Here is an 18662-nt window from a genome sequence, read left to right on the forward strand (position 1 = left end):
AATGTACAGCACATTAAGGACAGAGATCCTACATGAGGAGTAAGTGCATAGTGACTCCTGTTGTTGACTTTACAAATTGACACTCCTATTTATGGCATCAGTAATCTCTCTATGCTCCAGTCATGAGTTTCCAAGGCTATGGAAGCCTTTTGAGTTCTCCGACTCTTATCTTATTTAAGCAAGGTCATAGTCAAAGTGGAGGTTCTCTCCTCCCTTCAGAGAAAGGTACCTCCTTCTTTGAAGACCTGTTCTTTCCACTGGGATCTCACTCATAGAGATCTTTCATTTAGGTCTTTTTTTTTTTTTTGCCAGAGTGTCTTGGCTTTACAGGCATACTTTAAACAGTAAAAAATATAATTTAAAGACAAGTTTATTTTAGTGTAAAACTTTTGAAGTCCATGTATGGTTTTTTGATAACATGTATTTTTCATATTTTGAAGATATATCTTATTCATGGAATTACAATTGAGATCAAGTTGTTCTAACAGACATATACAGAATATTTCATGCAACAGCATCAGAACACATACTCTTCTCAAGTTATGATGGAACATTCTTTAGGACAGAGTATAGATTAGGTCCTCCAAATGTTCTAACAAATTTAAGATGATAAAATCACATCAAGTATCTTCCTGACTACAGTCATATGAAAGTAAAAATCAACAAGTGGAATCCTGAAAAATTAATAAATATGAGTTCCTAAACAACTATTGGGTCAAAAGAGAATTTAAAGAGGCAATTTGAAAATATCTTGAAACAAATAAACATTAAAATATAGCTCACCAAAACTGAGGGATGCAGCAAGAACTGTTCTAAGAGGGAAGTTTATAGCAATAAACATCTACAACAAAAAAGAAGAAAGAATTCATGTGAATAATCTAATGTTATACCTTAAGGAACTACAAAAAGAAGAAGAAATTAAGCCCATAGTTAGCAAAAAGGAAGAATTAACAAGGATCAGAGCAGAAGGAAATGAAACAGAGACTGTGTTCCTGTTTTGAAAAGGTAAAATCCATGAGACATTAGCAAGACTAAGAAAAAAAATAGAGAAGATTCAAATAAAATATGAAATGCAAAAGCAGATGCTAAAACTGGTAACACAGGAATACAAAGGATCCTGAGACTACTATGCACAAGTATATGGCAAACAAACTGGACAACCTAGAGAAAATGGATAAGTCCCTAGAAATTTGTATTATTCCATTACTACAATGAAATACCCGAGACAGGATAATTTTATCAAAGAAACAGGTTTACTTTAGCTGGCAAGATTGGATATACCTATGTAGGAAAATGAAATTAGATGAATCCTAATCATGTAAAAAAAAGAAACTCAAGATGGATCGAAGACCTAAATGTAAGACCTGAAACTATTACAAATTTCTAGAAGAAAACAGGGAAAACACTTCAGGACACTGGGTCAGGCAACAATTTTTGGGGTGTGGGGTGTGGGGAGTGGGAGACCTATAAGAACCAAAAACTCAGGCAACAAAAGCAAAACTATTCAAAGGTATGTCAAAGCATAAACCATCAATATTTCACTCTCAAATACACACCATACTTTCTGTTTTTCTTTCTGTTTATGCTCATATATATTGTCTTATAAACATAAGGTTTATCAGAGTACCAACTTAAACTTGTTCTTCTCTCTACCGAATATTTTTCTAAATATTTCAAGAGACTCTAACCTCCCCCTTCTCTTTTATTCCATTTGTAAAGCTCAAAGATAAAACACTCAATTATGGATTTTCAGTATCCATAACAGTTCAGATTAATATATTTATATCAAGGAAAAAATGCATTCTAATGCTTTTAAAAAATAAACATAAGGCCGGCGCCACGGCTCAATAGGCTAATCCTCCGCCTAGCGGCGCCGGCACACCAGGTTCTAGTCCCAGTCAGGGCCCCGGATTCTGTCCCGGTTGCCCCTCTTCCAGGCCAACTTTCTGCTGTGGCCAGGGAGTGCAGTGGAGGATGGCCCAAGTGCTAGGGCCCTGCACCCCATGGGAAACCAGGAGAAGCAACTGGCTCCTGCCATCAGATCAGCAGGGTGCCACGGCCGCAGTGCGCCCCCCGTGGCGGCCATTGGAGGGTGAACCAATGGCAAAAGGAAGACCTTTCTCTCTGTCTCTGTCTCCTCTCACTGTCCACTCTGCCTGTGTGTGTGTGTGGGGGGGAACATAATACAAAATTTCATCTGAAATTATGATGATTTGAAAAAGATACTCTGAAAATTAAACCAGAATATTGTCAGAATATAAGCTATATTGTAATACAAATAAGCCTGAAATCCCAGTGATTTACCATTATAAAGTCCTGTTTCACATTCAACATCCTGTTTTGGAAGTTGAGGTAAAGAATGCTATTATTACTAATAGCATCTAAATTGACTTTAGTTTCTTGTAGGGCAGTTGAGTGTGAGTGGCAGAGATCCAGATGTTGAGATTTTAGACCATGTTCTATGCTTCTGTATCATTTCTTGTATGGCTCTTTACAAAAATTTACAGATGCTGACAAAAATACATTCTGATGAGTTTTAAGCCAACATGTAACAAGTGTGTATGTATGTAATTATATACAGAGGTACTGCAAATTGTTTTTGAAACATAAAATAATGAAAATGTATTTTCACTCTAGAGTATTTAATCATCTTTTATATTAGAGTTCTCTTACTAATACATTTTGATCATTTTGCTCAACTTTTCTGGAACTAATGATGAAATGGGAGAGATGTCCACAGAGGAGATAAGCATTTGCAGTGAGGAAATGGAGAGAATGCCAACGTGGTAGTGCTTTCCTTTGTACTGTGAGGTATGTCTCATTGTCACCAGATACGTGCTGCCTGACTATTTAAAGTTTAAGTGTCAAAGCCTAAAAATTCAAAGCATTCCTTCTGAGACTTCTAAATCATCATACTTTTAGGAAACCAAGAAAGTATAGAACTAAGTAAAACACATACATTAATAAATGGGATCTAAGTAATAAAACTCTTGCCAGTGTGTATCTGCTCTCTGTTTCCCTAAACAATGGGCCATTGATCTTAAGAGGGAATTAGGATTTCTGACATAGAATAATCTTTTCTATGTTTCACCAGAATTATCCAAGAATAGACTTGTAGGTAATATACATAGAAATATAGAATAATAAACGAAAATATGAAAAAAACTGAAGTTTTAAAAGCCTCGTTGCTACAAATCCAATAAGTTATCAAAGAGAAAAGGAAAGGTGACACTAAACACCTTATGTGTCAAAGACTGAATTGAGCCTGCAACATAACAAAGTAATCAGTTTACTATGAGGACAAATTTAGGCTGTTTGTCTATATTTGTGGTACCAATTTAACAGAAATGATATATGGTCTCTCACCATGTTAAATCCAGTGAGTAGCTTAAGAAAATTTCTGATCTAGAATTTAAATTTTGCAGGGCTACTTTCAAATCATTCTGTCATCATAAAATTGTTGATGCAGTTTACATGAGCAGGAGTCTTGTTCTGTATTTATTCTATTTTTTTCTTCATCTAGTACTCAACAGAATCATCTATTCCCTGGATGAGTCCACTTAGCATGGTACAGTGCTAAATAGGACATTTATTTCTCACAGTCCAGAGGCAACAACTGACTTCTAGCTTTGTATTTCAAGTTTTCAGTGCCAATATGTTAGTATCTTAGTAATCTTTAACACATGAGATTCATTTCTCCTATGTCCTGATAATTCTACAATTTGTTATTTTTCAACTTTTTTATTTTTTTTATTTTTATTTTTTGACTGACAGTGAGAGAGAGAGAGAGAGAGAGAGAGAGAGGGAGAAAGGTCTTCCTTTACCGTTGGTTCACCCTCCAATGGCCGCTGCGGCCGGCGCACCGCACTGATCTGATGGCAGGAGCCAGGTGCTTCTCCTGGTCTCCCATGAGGTGCAGGGCCCAAGCACTTGGGCCATCCTCCACTGCACTCCAGGGCCACAGTAGAGAGCTGGCCTGGAAGAGGGGCAACCGGGACAGAATCCGGTTCCCCAACCGGGACTAGAACCCAGTGTGCTGGCGCTGCAGGTGGAGGATTAGCCTATTGAGCCACGGTGCTGGCCCAACTTTTTGTTTTAATAAAATAAGCATTTAATTTTTGTCCATGGAAAAGTAGAGAAGTGGTATGCTCTGAGCTTCGCAAAGTCTATCATTAATTTTAGAAAGTTCTGAGCCAATCCTTTTTAATTTTCAATTTCTGGGTGAATTTAGTTTCTTTAAAAGGTGCTATTTGACAATCTTGAAGATTGGTGGCTCTAGGACAGTAACTCAATATATTCATGAAAAAAATGGAATTAAGGGTAAGTTTATTTTGATGCAAAGAATTTTTGAAATTCATGCATCCAGGGAGTTTTAAAAAGTAGCTAGGAGGCCGGCTCTGTGGTGCAGAGGGTTAACACCCTGGCCTGAAGTGCCGGCACCCCATATGGGCACCGGTTCAGGAGCTGACTGCTCCACTTCCAATCCAGCTCTCTACTATGGCCTGGGATAGCAGTAGAGGATGGCCCAAGTCCTTGGACCCCTGTTCCCACGTGGGAGACCTAGAAGAAGCTCCTGGCTCCTGCCTTCAGATCAGCAAAGCTCTGGCCATTGCGGCCAATTGGAGAGTGAAGCATCAGATGGAAGATTCTCTCTCTCTCTCTCTCTCTCTCCCTCTTTTCTCTCTGTGTAACTCTGACTTTCAAATAAATAAATAAATCTTTAAAAAAAGTAGCTAGAACAAGCATATTATGAAAAAACTGTGCATGGATTTCAAAATATTTTTGTGCCCAAAATTCCATTTTTCCATTTTTTGAAGTACCTTTGTATTGAATCACAGAATGGAACCTAAGGGGGTCACTCCCAAGGAGGATTTATTTATCAATACACTCACTTCCCATAACTACCACCACTCCTGGTTCCCCTGGCTTCCTATTTACTATATAATCTCTCCCATGCATATAATCACGCCATGTCATCCATTCTCAGATTCGCACCAGTAGCCAAGGTGATAGGGTTACCTGATCATGAACTAGATTCCCACCTTCAGAAACTGTTCCAGAGCAGGCCTAGAGTAGAGCCCATGAGACTTAAACCCTAAAACAACACACAAACAATAAACAAAAACTTTCCTTAGTCACTCTCTGAATGCCAATCCCAGCCTACTTTAAGTCAGACTGCTATTTAGAATACACTAAAATAAATACACTGCGAAAGTATGGTACACATACATGTGCTTTGGCTGTGTGTGTATGTGTAAAATGTATTTTAAATTGTTATATAGTGTTATATAGTGTATGATAGGCATCAAATTTTTGGTGGAAAATTGAAGAATGAATTTTATTTGTGAATATTCTCAGGATTTTATCTGTGAAAATTTATAGAATTTTATTTCTTACAATTTCAAGGAAAAACCTGTCCCAGGTCATTCTCACATGCCAACCCGACTGCATTCTCTTCCTGTTCTGACTTTACTTTGTCTCTACAGGCAACCATTATTTCAATCTTCACTTCCCCTTTTACTACTGTGTGCTAAAGTATATGCCTTACTCTCTGAATATATTGATAGGCTCATTCAGAATCCAGAAAGCAACTGCTGATAAATCCACCTGAAATAAAAAAGTATGAACTAAGCAACTTTCAAAGACAGATTGTATCGGCCACCTCAGATGATTGCTAACCCACTGACACATTCCATCTGCTTGTAACTCAGCAAAGATGGTGATCATTAAAAGTTGTCAGAGAGATCACTTCTCTACACAAAGCCCCTCAATGGTGTTTTGATCCAAGAGGCATAGAAGCCAATGTCCTTACAATGATCTGCTAACTCCTGCATAATCTAGGCCCTTTTCAGATTTCATTTCTTACCATCATCCCCCATTTCTGTGTTCCACCTACAACAGCTCACTACTCCACAAACACAATCAGCATGTTTCTGTCCCAGGACATTTGCACTTGCTCTTTCCTTTGCCTAGATCAAGTTTACTCCTGATATATGAATGGCTGAGTCCCTGATCACCCTTGGAAAACTTCTCAAACTTCACTTTACCAGTCCAGTCATGGCCATGTGCTTTATTTCCTCTGTAGCACTTATCCATCTTACTCTCTATATTGATTTCCTTAATTAGATGCTGCTTCTCCTTACCTTATAGCAGTTTCCTCAGATTCTAAGACCCAGAGATCAGGGCTTACAGTATGTGAATTGGTGGTAGTAGGGTGGAGAGCAGGGGAAATGGAGGGACAGTGTAAGATCCTTGTGCCTTTCTCTATATGGCAATACTGATGAGATTGCCTGTACTGGCCACTGGTGTCCAGTAAAGTGCAAGCAAATAATTATTGATTGCTACAGTGGATTGCTACCAAATCTGTTCTCTGTGTTGGGAACAAGGGAACAAATAAAACAACCAACTGCCCCTGACTTCTAGGGTTCCCAGCAAATACTGGGGATAGAGAAGCATGTTAAATGACATCACAGTAACACAATAATAAATATTCAGACTGCGGAAAAGTTCCCAGTTTCTTCAATAAATAAATCGCATTGGAAAAAAGAATATGGGGTGGGGCCAAGCATTTGGTATTGGGGTTGACACATCAGTTAAGACACCTACATCTTGTATCTGTATGCCTGGGTTTCATTCCTGGCTCTGGCTTCTGATTCCAGCTTCCTGCTAATGTAGACCTTGTGAGGCAATAGAGATGCCCAAGTGACTGGGCTCCTGCAACCCATGTGGGAGACCTGGATTGAGTTCCTTGACCCTGGCTATGGCTGACCCCCACCATTTGCAGGCATCTAAGGGAGTGAACCAACAATTGAGTGCTCTATTTGTCTATCTTTCTGTCTCAGTCTGCCTTTCAAAATATTTAAAGAAAACAAAAAGAACTGAGATGGAAGGCAAATAATCAGATATATCCTGGAGATACATCAATCAATTGTAAGGTATGAATTTTATCAGGGTCTTAATTTAAAAAATATGTAAAATTCTGTAAGACAAAGAAACTTGAACCCTGACTGGGATTTGGTTGTAAATATTAATTCTGATTAATTTTACAGATGATTTGCTTTAAAAGGGAGATAGAAACTGAAATATTTATGTATGAAATGATAGCATGTCAGAAATACTCTTAATTTCATACAGTTCTCTGTATTGTTTCCTACTTTGTTTTGATTTACTGTATTTATGTATTAATTCTATAATTTTAAAATATGCTTTGAGGGGCTAGCGCCGTGGCACAGTGGGTTAACGCCCTGGCAATCTAAGATTGCCGGCAATCCCATATGGGAGCTGGTTTGCATCCCGGCTGCTCCACTTCCTGTCCAGCTCTCTGTCATGGCCTGGGAAAGCAGTAGAAGGTGGCTCAAGTCCTTGGGCCCCTGCACTCTCGTGGGAGACCCGGAAGAAGCTCCTGACTCCTGGCTTCGGATCGGCGCAGCTCTGGCCGTTGTGGCCAACTGGGGAGTGAACCATCAGATGGAAGAACTCTCTTTCTCTGCCTCTCCTCTCTCTGTGTAACTCTGCCTTTCAAGGCCGGCGCCGCCACTCAATAGGCTAATCCTCCACCTTGCGGCGCCGGCACACCGGGTTCTAGTCCCGGTCAGGGCTCCGGATTCTGTACCTCTTCCAGGCCAGCTCTCTGCTGTGGCCAGGGAGTGCAGTGGAGGATGGCCCAAGTCCTTGGGCCCTGCACCCCATGGGAGACCAGGAGAAGCACCTGGCTCCTGGCTTCGGATCAGTGCAGTGCACCGGCCGCAGCGGCCATTGGAGGGTGAACCAACAGCAAAGGAAGACCTTTCTCTCTGTCTCTCTCTCTCACTGTCTACTCTGCCTGTCAAAAAACAAAACAAAACAAAAAACTCTGCCTTTCAAATAAATAAATAAATCTTTAAAAATAAATAAATAAATAATATGCTTTTAATAATTACACTGACCTTAGGGAAATTTCTGAAAAGCGACAACTTTGAAAACTGTGTCTGGGAACATTATTAAAATACATCTTTCACTATTCTAATCTTAGTAATGAAATTTGCTTTTTATTTTTTTAAAATTTCATGCATTCCTGGATTAAATTCACACTTGCTGTACAATAAACAAAGAAACTAGTGTTTACTTTTTAAAATTTATTTTTTATTTAATTTGTTTGAAACACAGTTTGGCACACTGAGATGGAGACAAACCTTCTATCTACTGGGTGATTCCACAAATACTCACAGCAGACAGGGCTTGGCTAGGCCAAAGCCAAGAGCTGTGACTCCCATGTGGATGGCAGGGACTCTACTTGAGTCATGACCTACAATCTTCCAGTGTGCATTAGCAGGAAGCTGGAATTAGGATTCAAATTGGGAATCAAACTCAGACACTCTTATATGGGATGTAGGTATCCCAGCTGGTGTCTAACACTACACCAAATTCCTACTTCAGAAAGTAATGCTTAAATCTGTTGTTTTTAACTGTCTTTAATTTTTCTTATTTTCATCATTGTTCACTTAAATATTTCAAGTAAGACAGAAAAAAGCAAAATTATATACTATAGGTACAATAATAATATTTCAAAATATTTGTTGAAAATAGAATTGAAGGACAAATTTAATCTGGTGTATACTTTCAAATCCATGCACATGAGAGATCTTCAAACAACTCATGGAAAACATTTGTTAAGAAAGAAGCTGCCTGAACTTCCAAAAAATTTTAACCAAAATGATTTGTCTCTTCATTCTATTTGTCTATGACCTTTTTAAGAAGTACCCTTATATATATTCATATGTCAAAAAGGAAAAAAATTCAAAATGTTGAAGATTTCAAGCCAGTTGTGCAACTGCAACTAGTCTGGTCTTTCTCTGAGCTGTTGCCTCATGTTTTATAAAATAGGGTGGGTCTTCACAGAGCCTGGCAAGATGCACATTGAAAAATGAGAGTGACAGGCCTGATATTTAAAGGGACTCCTAAATATTTCCTGAGTAATATGAGTGCATTTGGCTTTTTGGATTACTGTATAAAGCTGGAAGTGAATATTGAGATGTGCGTTTTGGGGTGAGTTGTAATATTGATTTTGGCAACTGCCCTGTGTCTCTGTTTCCTGGATCACCATGTGATTCTCTCTCCACTATTCTCTGGCTTCACCAGCTGCCTGAACCAGTGGGGTGTCCCATCTTACATAAGCCCGAATAAAACTTTCTCCCTAAGAAGCTCCTCTGAGGCATTTTAGTTGAAGTAACAAAAGCTGTCTTTTGCAATATCAAACACATTTTATGTTACCTTCAGTGAAGATGAGTATGTATTATTAGACATTTATTAAAGTGGGTTTTCCCATATGAAGACAAGCAAACTGAGGTTATTTTGAAGAATATTAAAATTGTGCAGAACAGATCACCGAAAAAATCCTCTAAGACCCGCGTATTCATAGTAAATGTATATTTCATTCAATTTCCTCTTTGTCAGCAAATTACTTGACAACATAACTGACATCCTGGGTGTTTGTGGGCAAAAAAAGGTAGCAGAGGAGAAATTATGACCCTCAGATAGATTAAACTCCAGTAATTTTATGGGCAATGCCCAGAGGCATAAAGTTCAAAAGAACATTATTTCTCTTCTATTTCCTGTTAAGCACATGATGTTCTGGGATTTCACACAGTTATTACATACTTGAGAATAATAATCATAGGGATCACTGAATTAACCAGAGGTCAGCTTTTATAGTAATTATGGCTTTTAGCCATGTGAGGTCTGTGAAGCATTGAGATCATTGGACTGATTCCATAATAGCTAATTTGTAAAAGCTATTTAGTACCATTTGCATGCTCCTGTTGGACTAATGACCTTTCATTCCTATAGTGACACAGAATTCTTTGAGCAACATAAATTAACTTTTCATTTATTTGGGGGAATACTGGTACAAGAGTGGGCATCTATAGAATGGCCTAGTAGGTTAAGCCTATATCTGTGGCATCAGTTTGAGGCCCAGGCGCTCCAGTTCTGATCCAGTTCCCTGCTAATGGCCAGGGAAGGCAGTGGAAAATGGCCCAAGTGCTTAGGTCCCTGCGCCCATATGGGAGACCTGGAAGAAGCTCCTGACTCTTGGCTTCAGATTGGTCCAGCGCTGGTTATTGTGGCCATTTAGGGAGTGAATCAGCGGATGGAAGATCTCTCTCTCTCTTTCTCTCTCTGTAACTCTGCCTCTCAAATAAATGAATCTTTAAGAAAAAAAAAAAATGGGACTTAGAATTTCATCCAGCAAAGAGAATAATCTCTCTCCTGGGGAAACAGTACTCTATCATGTACACACTAAACTAGAGCACATCATACCCAGTCCTCATATGAACCAAATTTAGGTCAGAACATTGAGGGCTTTAATATTGGATGTTTTTGCCAAATAAAACACATACTTCATACAGAAGCACACAAACATGCATGTAATCTTGACACAGGCACATAAACAAGATATCTAGACACACACAGGCAAGTTGCACCTGCCGAGACACCACCCATGGTATATCCCTGCAGGACCCCAACTTTGGCCAAATGAAACTAAACTATTTCTGGTCTCTGGATACCCAAACATTCTTCCCAAAGGATTTTTCTGGGAGAGTGTTGCAGAGAACTTCCTGACCTCCTTCTTCCCTAGGTAAATCTGGACACTCCAACATTTCCCCAGAGGACTTTTTGGGGGCTTGGGGTGGGGGGATGTTGCAGCGACCTCTAGGCTCTCTACTCAGTAGGCCTAGAATGTTCCCAGTTTCAGCTAGGCACACTCAATTCCTGCCCTGGGGATGTCTTCAACACTCAATCTCCATCTTGTGTATGTCTTATATGCAGGTCCGGGACACTCTCAATCCACCCTAATGTGGATGTCTAGCACACTCAATCCCCTTCATGTGGATGACTTGTGTGCAGGTCCTTGTAACCAAGTGGCTACAATGCAGCTAAAATATTACCTATATTTTAAGGATGAAATAAAATTTACAAAAACAATTAAAATTTAAATATATGTGCTTATACATTTCAATTCCGTAATCACCAGTGCATTTTCAATATGCTAGAGTGTTTCCAATTATTGATCAATGAGAAAATACTTTCAATCTTTCCATTATGTTTTTGAAATGAATTATAACTTTACTAAAGAGAGAAATCATTCACACTTTGAGACTTAAACTCAAGAAAGTTAAAGTAAGCACCAAAACATCTATAAGAACTCCTATAAGCTATTTTTAATGCACGACCCTTAACTGTAATTCTATAATATAAATAACATATATAACAGAGCACATTGGTTGGGTAATTTCAGGCAATTTTATTAACCTCTCTCTGCATCTCTTTCATAATCTGTAATACAGGACAATAATATTAACGCTATTGGCCGGTGCTGTTGCTCAGTAGGCTAATCCTCCACCTGCGGTGCCTGCACCCTGGGTTCTAGTCCTGGCTGGGGCGCTGAATTCTGTCCCCATTGCCCCTCTTCCAGTCCAGCTCTCTGCTGTGGCCCAGGAAGGCAGTGGAGGATGGCCCAAGTGCTTGGGTCCTTGCACCCGCATGGGAGACCAGGAGGAAGCACCTGGCTCCTGGCTTTGGATCAGCGCAGCACGCTGGCAGTAGTGGCCATTTGGGGGGTGAACCAATTGAAAAGGAAGACCTTTCTCTATGTCTCTCTCTCTCTCTCTCTCTGTATAACTCTGCCTGTTAAAAAAAATTTAACATTATCTTAATGATTCCATGAGTGAGGTAAATCAAACAGTGCATGGTACCAAGTTGGAAATTTAATGGGTGTTGGTTATATTTTCTATTTTCTTAAAGATTTGCACTTTCATATCAAGAAATACTAAACAATACTAAACAATCATTTAATTTATAATCTCTTGTCTTCTCATCTAACAGTTTCTCAAAATGTCAGGTATATTTTATGTATTTGGAAGAAATTACATGCTCATGCTTGCTGGGTTAAATGGTTTATTTTAGAAATGATCTATATTAATCATACTTCAAATTAAAATTTCGTGTAATAGTAAAGGTACCTTACATTAAAAATGAACTTCTGGGAGCAGATGTTTAGCCTAGTGTTTAAGGTATGTGCATCCCACATTGAAGTGCCTGAGTTCAATTCCTGGGCCTGGCCTGACTCCATCCTCCTGCTAAGGCAGATTCTGGGAAGCACCAGTGGTGGCTCTAGTCATGAATTCATTCCCTCAGTGTGGGAAACTTGGACTGTATCCCCAGCTGCCAGCTTTGGCTCCAGCTCAACTTTGGCCATTGAGGGCTTTTAGAGAATGAGCCAGTGAACAGGAATTCTCTGTTGAATAATAAAAACATTTTCTAAAAAAATGTACTTGTTATCCTTGAATAAAAATAAAACAAATTTTCATAATTAAATAAATCCCAACATTGATCTGAAAGAATTATAGCATATTGTTAACACTGGGAAGGTGCTCAATCATAGCAGAAACACATGCCTTAATTGTTCATGGGTTATGCCCTCAATAAAGCACCAGAAACAACAATTAGCAGAAACAAAGGATAATTGCTACTCTAATCATAGGTGATTTGCAAAGCAAAATGTAAGCAAATTCCCAGGAAGAACTACACTGAAGAGTTATCTTTATGGAGGAGGCACTATCTTGCTACCTGTGAGATCAATGACTTCCCTTCCTGAAGTACTTTAGATGAAATTATCGAAATCAAATCACTGAAGTGCAAAAAGGTAAGAAGATAGTTGCTGAGTTACAGATTCATGGGAATGGCTTCAAGAGGTTATTTAATTTCAATAGTTAAATAACTTTTGTGGTGCAGACAGTAAAACTGCAACATGTGACACTGGCATCCCATATGGGCACTGGTTCATGTCCCAGCTGCTCCATGTCCAATTCAGTTCCCTGCTAATAGCCTGGAAAAGGCAACAGAAGATGGCACAAGCGCTTGGGCCTCTGCTACCCATGTGGGAGACGTGGAAGGAGCTCTTGGCTCCTGGCTGTTGCGGCCCTCTGAGGAATGAATCAGTGGGTGGAAGATCCCTCCCTCTCTTGCTCTTGCTCTCTGTTAGTCCCTCCGCCTCTACCTCTCTCTCTTTATCTCTGACTTTCAAATAAAAAATAAAGAAATCTTTACATAACAGGTCATTTAATTCAGTGTCCTGCTTTTTAAACTAAAAAGTTATATTGTATTTTACTTCATTTTTCATTAATATAAAGAGAACAGATTTCATAAATACAATTCTAAGATAACCATATTTCCTACCCTCCCTCTCTCAATACTCCTCCTTCCTTCCTTCCTTTTTCCCCTTTAATTGTCACAATAATAAACTTTAAATTTACTTTCCAATCACAGCCTTAATGTGCCACTAACCATAACGTTCAACAAGTAAAAAGTGGCAAGACCACTGTTGCACAAGAATAAGATAAACAATAATTAAAATATAAGATATCAATTTCACTCCTATACATTGAGTTTTTTATACTCTATATTAACTACCACAATATCAGAGAAAACATTATATTTGCCTTTTGGGGACTGGCTTATTTCACAAAGTATAATGATCTCTAGTTGCATCCATTTTGTTGCAAGACAGGATTTCATTTTCTATGGCTGAGTAGTATTTCATCATGCATATATACCACATTTTCTTTATCCAGTCATCATGTAAGCTGATTTCTAACACTGAGAAGCATCATATTTTTGTGTGATTGGACAGAGAGGTGACTGACTAAACTTAGAAGTCTATTGGTAGTTTTTCCTTTATTCATTCCAACAAATTCTCAGCAAAGATCTAGCACATTAAGAAGAGGAAAGCGTTCTAATTGATTTTGGAGCTAAGAGTCTGGATTCCTAACCTTTTAGCCTGTGCCTTCTAATGTCCTCTGCCCATGTTCCCTGAGGAAACTGTAAGGGCTGTCAAAGGAAAAAGGAAACCACACTGGACCCTTGTTAAAGACGTTTTATTCACACCACTGCAACAGGGAAGAGAGACTCCAGTATAAATTGAGCTCTACTCCAACTGAGACAAACATGACTAAGGTTTTTTTAAAGACAGCACAACAGATAAAGACCAAATAGAAACTACTGGGAAGTGAAAACGGGGTAATAGCAAGGGGCTGGAGGAATACATAAATGGAAATTACAGAAATAGATATGCAGAAGATTACTGAAATTGGTTTGCAATGTGGGTTGAGACAATATACATTTTATGGCTTGGCAGCATTGCATTTTCTTGAGCAGACTTAACACAGGGCCTAGAGTTAAGGGCAACATGCCTTTTCTGGACATGGTCTAGTGTAGGAGAAGCCAGGCTAAAGTTTGGTCAATTCTTTTAGCACAGTGTTTGGGCAAATTCTTTGTGCTTCAAGGGAGTAAACTGCCCTTCTTCCTGTTCAAAAGAATGAGTTTCTTTCTCACAGAATAAATATAATTCTCACATTCCAAGTCCTCAGGAAGGGTCTATCTATTGTTTCCAACCATTGTGCAATTCAAGAGGCATCAAAGTTGTGGACACAGCAACCAAAGAAGTAATATCACCATCAGTGGCAACAGAATTGTCTCAAAAGGACAGAGATATACTTAAAAGCCAGAAACATTAACATTGGTAATAAGATGTCAAGTCCTGCAGTTAAGACGTGAGTTAGGAGACCCGCATCCTACACCACACTAACTGAGTTCAACACCCATATCTGTCCCCTGACTCAAACTTCCTGCTAGATCCAATATGGGGAGGCAGCAGTGGTGTTCAAGTAATTGTGTTCCTGCCATTAACGTGAATAACTTAGATTGAATTCCTAGCTCCCAGTTTGGACTTGGTTAAACTCCAGCCACTGTATCTGGGGAGTGAACTAGAAGATGGGAGGTCTCTGTCTCTCTATCAAAAAAGAAGAAAATCAAGAACAAGCCCAATCTTCTAAGACTTTCCCTAAAATATTCAGTAAGCTGAGGGAAACTTTTTCTTCAGAGGATCAAATCAGTATTAAGAGGTGTGCAAGTTATATTGCTTCTCAGGCATGGACTTCTGCTAACAACTACTTGAAAATTTTCTGTTACTTATTAAAACATAATACTGGGGACCCACCAGTGTACAAACAGCCTTTTGAGAAGCCAGCAGGTAGTCTAAAGCTTGTTCTGTAAAATCACTTTGTGAAGCTCAGATTCCTCATGAGTTAATGAAACAAAGACTGTTCCGAGTTTTAGATGGGCCCTTCTATGTCTGATAGTATTTTTCCTAATAACATTTGTAATCTTTCAGTATATCTTCTAGCATAGTAGTTGGCTGACCTGGTGAAATATGGTGGAATACCAAGAATACATTATCGTATAAGTTTGACCCGAGTCAGTGGCTCTTTTCAGACATGTTGAAGGCTGTGTGCAATTTAGCAAGGGTTCATTCAAACAAAAAAAGTATACCTGGCCTAAAGACCAGGAGAGTACTAGGTATTTGAGCTATCCAGATGGACTTCAGAAACATCCATATGGCTCTTTGATATCTTTTTTTTTAAATGTATTTATTTATTTATTTGAAAGGAAGAGTTACTGGAGAGGCAGAGTTAGAGAGAGAGAGACAGAGATCTTCAATCTCCTGGTTCATTCTCCAAATTGCCACAATGGCCAGAGCTGTCTTAAAGTCTTTTGCCCAAGTACTGGGTATAGTTTATACTACCCAACACTACAGAGAGGGCAAAATGCAGAACATATTGATTTTAAAATGATTTGGAGGTTTTAGATTTTATTTCAACCAAGGAGTAGCCATTTGTGTCATTTGCCCAAAATATGATCCCAGAAAACCTATATAAAAAGATTAGAGCCTTCTTTCACTATGAAATAGACATTATCCAATTACTAAACACAGGACTACCAATATGTACTCACATTAACCCACATGTTTGTTTGTTTGTTTTGCTCTGTTTTGTTTTAACTTTTATTTAATGAATATAAATTTCCAAAGTACAGCTCATGGATTACAATGGCTTTTCCCCCCTATAACTTCCCTCCCACCTGCAACCCTCCCATCTCCCACTCCCTCTCCCCTCCCATTCACTTCAAGATTCATTTTCAATTATCTTTATATAAAGAAGATCAATTTTGTATATATTAAGTAAAGATTTCAACAGTTTGCACCCACACAGAAACATAAAGTGTAAAATACTGTTTGAGTACTAGTTGTAACATTAATTCACATTGAAAAATGATTAAGGACAGAGATCCTACATGAAGAGTAAGGGCACAGTGACTCCTGTTGTTGACTTAACAATTTGATACTCTTGTTTATGGCATCAGTGATCCCCCTAGGCTCTTGTCATGAGTTGCCAAGCTATGGAAGCCTTTTGAGTTCACCGACTTCGATTTTATTTAGACAAGGTCACAGTCAAAGTGGAAGTTCTCTCCTCCCTTCAGAAAAAGGTACCTCCTTCTTTGATGGCCCATTCTTTCTACTGGGATCTCAATCAGAGAGATCTTTCATTTAGGTTTTTTGTTTGTTTGTTTGTTTGTTTTTGCCAGAGTGTCTTGGCTTTCCATGCCTAAAATACTCTCATGGGCTCCTCAGCCAGATCCGAATGCCTCAAGGGCTGATTCTGAGGCCAAAGTGCTGTTTAGGACATCTGCCATTCTATGAGTCTGCTGTGTATCCCGCTTCACATGTTGGATCGTTCTCGCCCTTTTTGATTCTATCAGTTAGTATTAGCAGACACTAGTCTTGTTTGTGTGATCCCTTTGACTCTTAGACCTATCAGTGTGATCAATTGTGAACAGAAATTGATCACTTGGACTAGCTAGATGGCATCGGTACATGCTACCTTGAGGGGATTGAATTGGAATCCCCTGGCATGTTTCTAACTCTACCATTTGGGGCAAGTCAGCTTGAGCATGTCCCAAATTTTACATCTCCTCCCTCTCTTATTCCCACTCTGATGTTTAACAGGGATCACTTTTCAGTTAAATTTAAACACCTAAGAATAATTGTGTATTAATTACAGAGTTCAACCAATAGTATTAAGTACAACAAACAAAAATCCTAAAAGGGCTAAAGTATTAAGTTGTACATCAACAATCAGGACAAGGGCTGATCAAGTCATTGTTTCTCATAGTGTCCATTTCACTTCAACAGGTTTCCTTTTTGGTGCTCCGTTAGTTGTCACCAATCAGGGAGAACATATGATATTTGTCCCTTTGGGCCTGGATTATTTCAGTCAGCATGATGTGTTCCAGATTCCTCCATTTTGTTGCAAATGACTGGGTTTCATTGTTTTTGACTGCTGTATAGTATTCTATAGAGTACATATCCCATAATTTCTTTATCCAGTCTATTTTTGATGGGCATTTAGGTTGATTCCAGGTCTTAGCTCTTCTGAATTCTGCTGCAATAAACATTAAGGTGCAGACAGCTTTTTTATTTGCCAATTTAATTTCCTTTGGGTAAATTCCAAGGAGTGGGATGGCTGGGTTGTATGGTAGGGTTATCTTCAGGTTTCTGAGGAATCTCCAGACTGACTTCCATAGTGGCCTTGACCAGTTTGCATTCCCACCAACAGTGGGTTAGTGTCCCTTTTTCCCCACATCCTCACCAGCATCTGTTGTTGGTAGATTTCTGCATGTGAGCCATTCTAACCGGGGTGAGGTGAAACCTCATTGTGGTTTTGATTTGCATTTCCCTGATTGCTAGTGATCCTGAATATTTTTTCATGTGTCTTGGCAGCTCATGACAAGAGCCTGAGATGATCACTGACATCATATATAAGAGTATCAATTGTTAAATCAACAACAGGAGTCACTGTGCACTTGCTCCCTACATAGGACCTCTGACCTTAATGTGTTGTACCTATGAGAATTTACAGTAAAACAGATCTTCAAACAGTACTTTATGCTTTGTGTATTTGTGTGGGTAAAAACTGTTGAAATCTTTACTTAGTATAGAGTCGATCTTCTTTATATAAAGATAATTAAAAATGAATCTTAATGAAGAATGGGATGGGAGAGGGAGTAGGAGGTAGGATGGTTTGTGGGTAGGAGGGCAAGTATGGGAGGAAGAACCCCAATAATCCAAAAGTTGTACTTATGAAATTTATATTTATTAAATAAAAGCTTTCTATTAAAAAAAAACAAGTTTGGCATGGAGTGGTGGAAGCGTGTGTGGTCATTACAAACAGTTTGAAAGCACAAAGGACATGATTACCCATTGGCATTTTCTTTTATTTTTACTTCTGATGTTGTCTTTGTGATTCTTTTTTGTATTATCCAGTCATGAATTAACATTTTTATTCCTTCAAAGGGCAGCTGCAGTTTTTTAAAGGATCATTATAACTAGTCTTTAACCTGCAAAGATTGATGATCACAGCCTACTCTTCTATTCTGTGAATGGCCTACTTCACTATCAAGGGCTCCTTATGTGATTATTATTTCTCATATGTGGTACAATGTTTCAGTGATTCCTGGACTGGTGTGTTTTCTCTATTAATATTATGCTAACCTTGCTGACATATGCTATTATTACTTTGGTAATAATTTTAGGTGAAAATACTGTTGATAATTTAATCTTATTCTTTTATGCTTACGATGAACATTTGGTAAACTTCTACCTGCAAATCCCTCTGGATAAGAAAAGAAAAACATGTAAGGAAACTTTAAGAGGTTTAGTGAAAAACGGGATTATTGTGATGTTAAAAAATTTTGAGGGGCCAATGTGTGGCACAGAGGGTTAAGCCACC

Source organism: Oryctolagus cuniculus, chromosome 10 (assembly GCF_964237555.1).
Source record: "Oryctolagus cuniculus chromosome 10, mOryCun1.1, whole genome shotgun sequence".
Taxonomy (NCBI): domain Eukaryota; kingdom Metazoa; phylum Chordata; class Mammalia; order Lagomorpha; family Leporidae; genus Oryctolagus; species Oryctolagus cuniculus.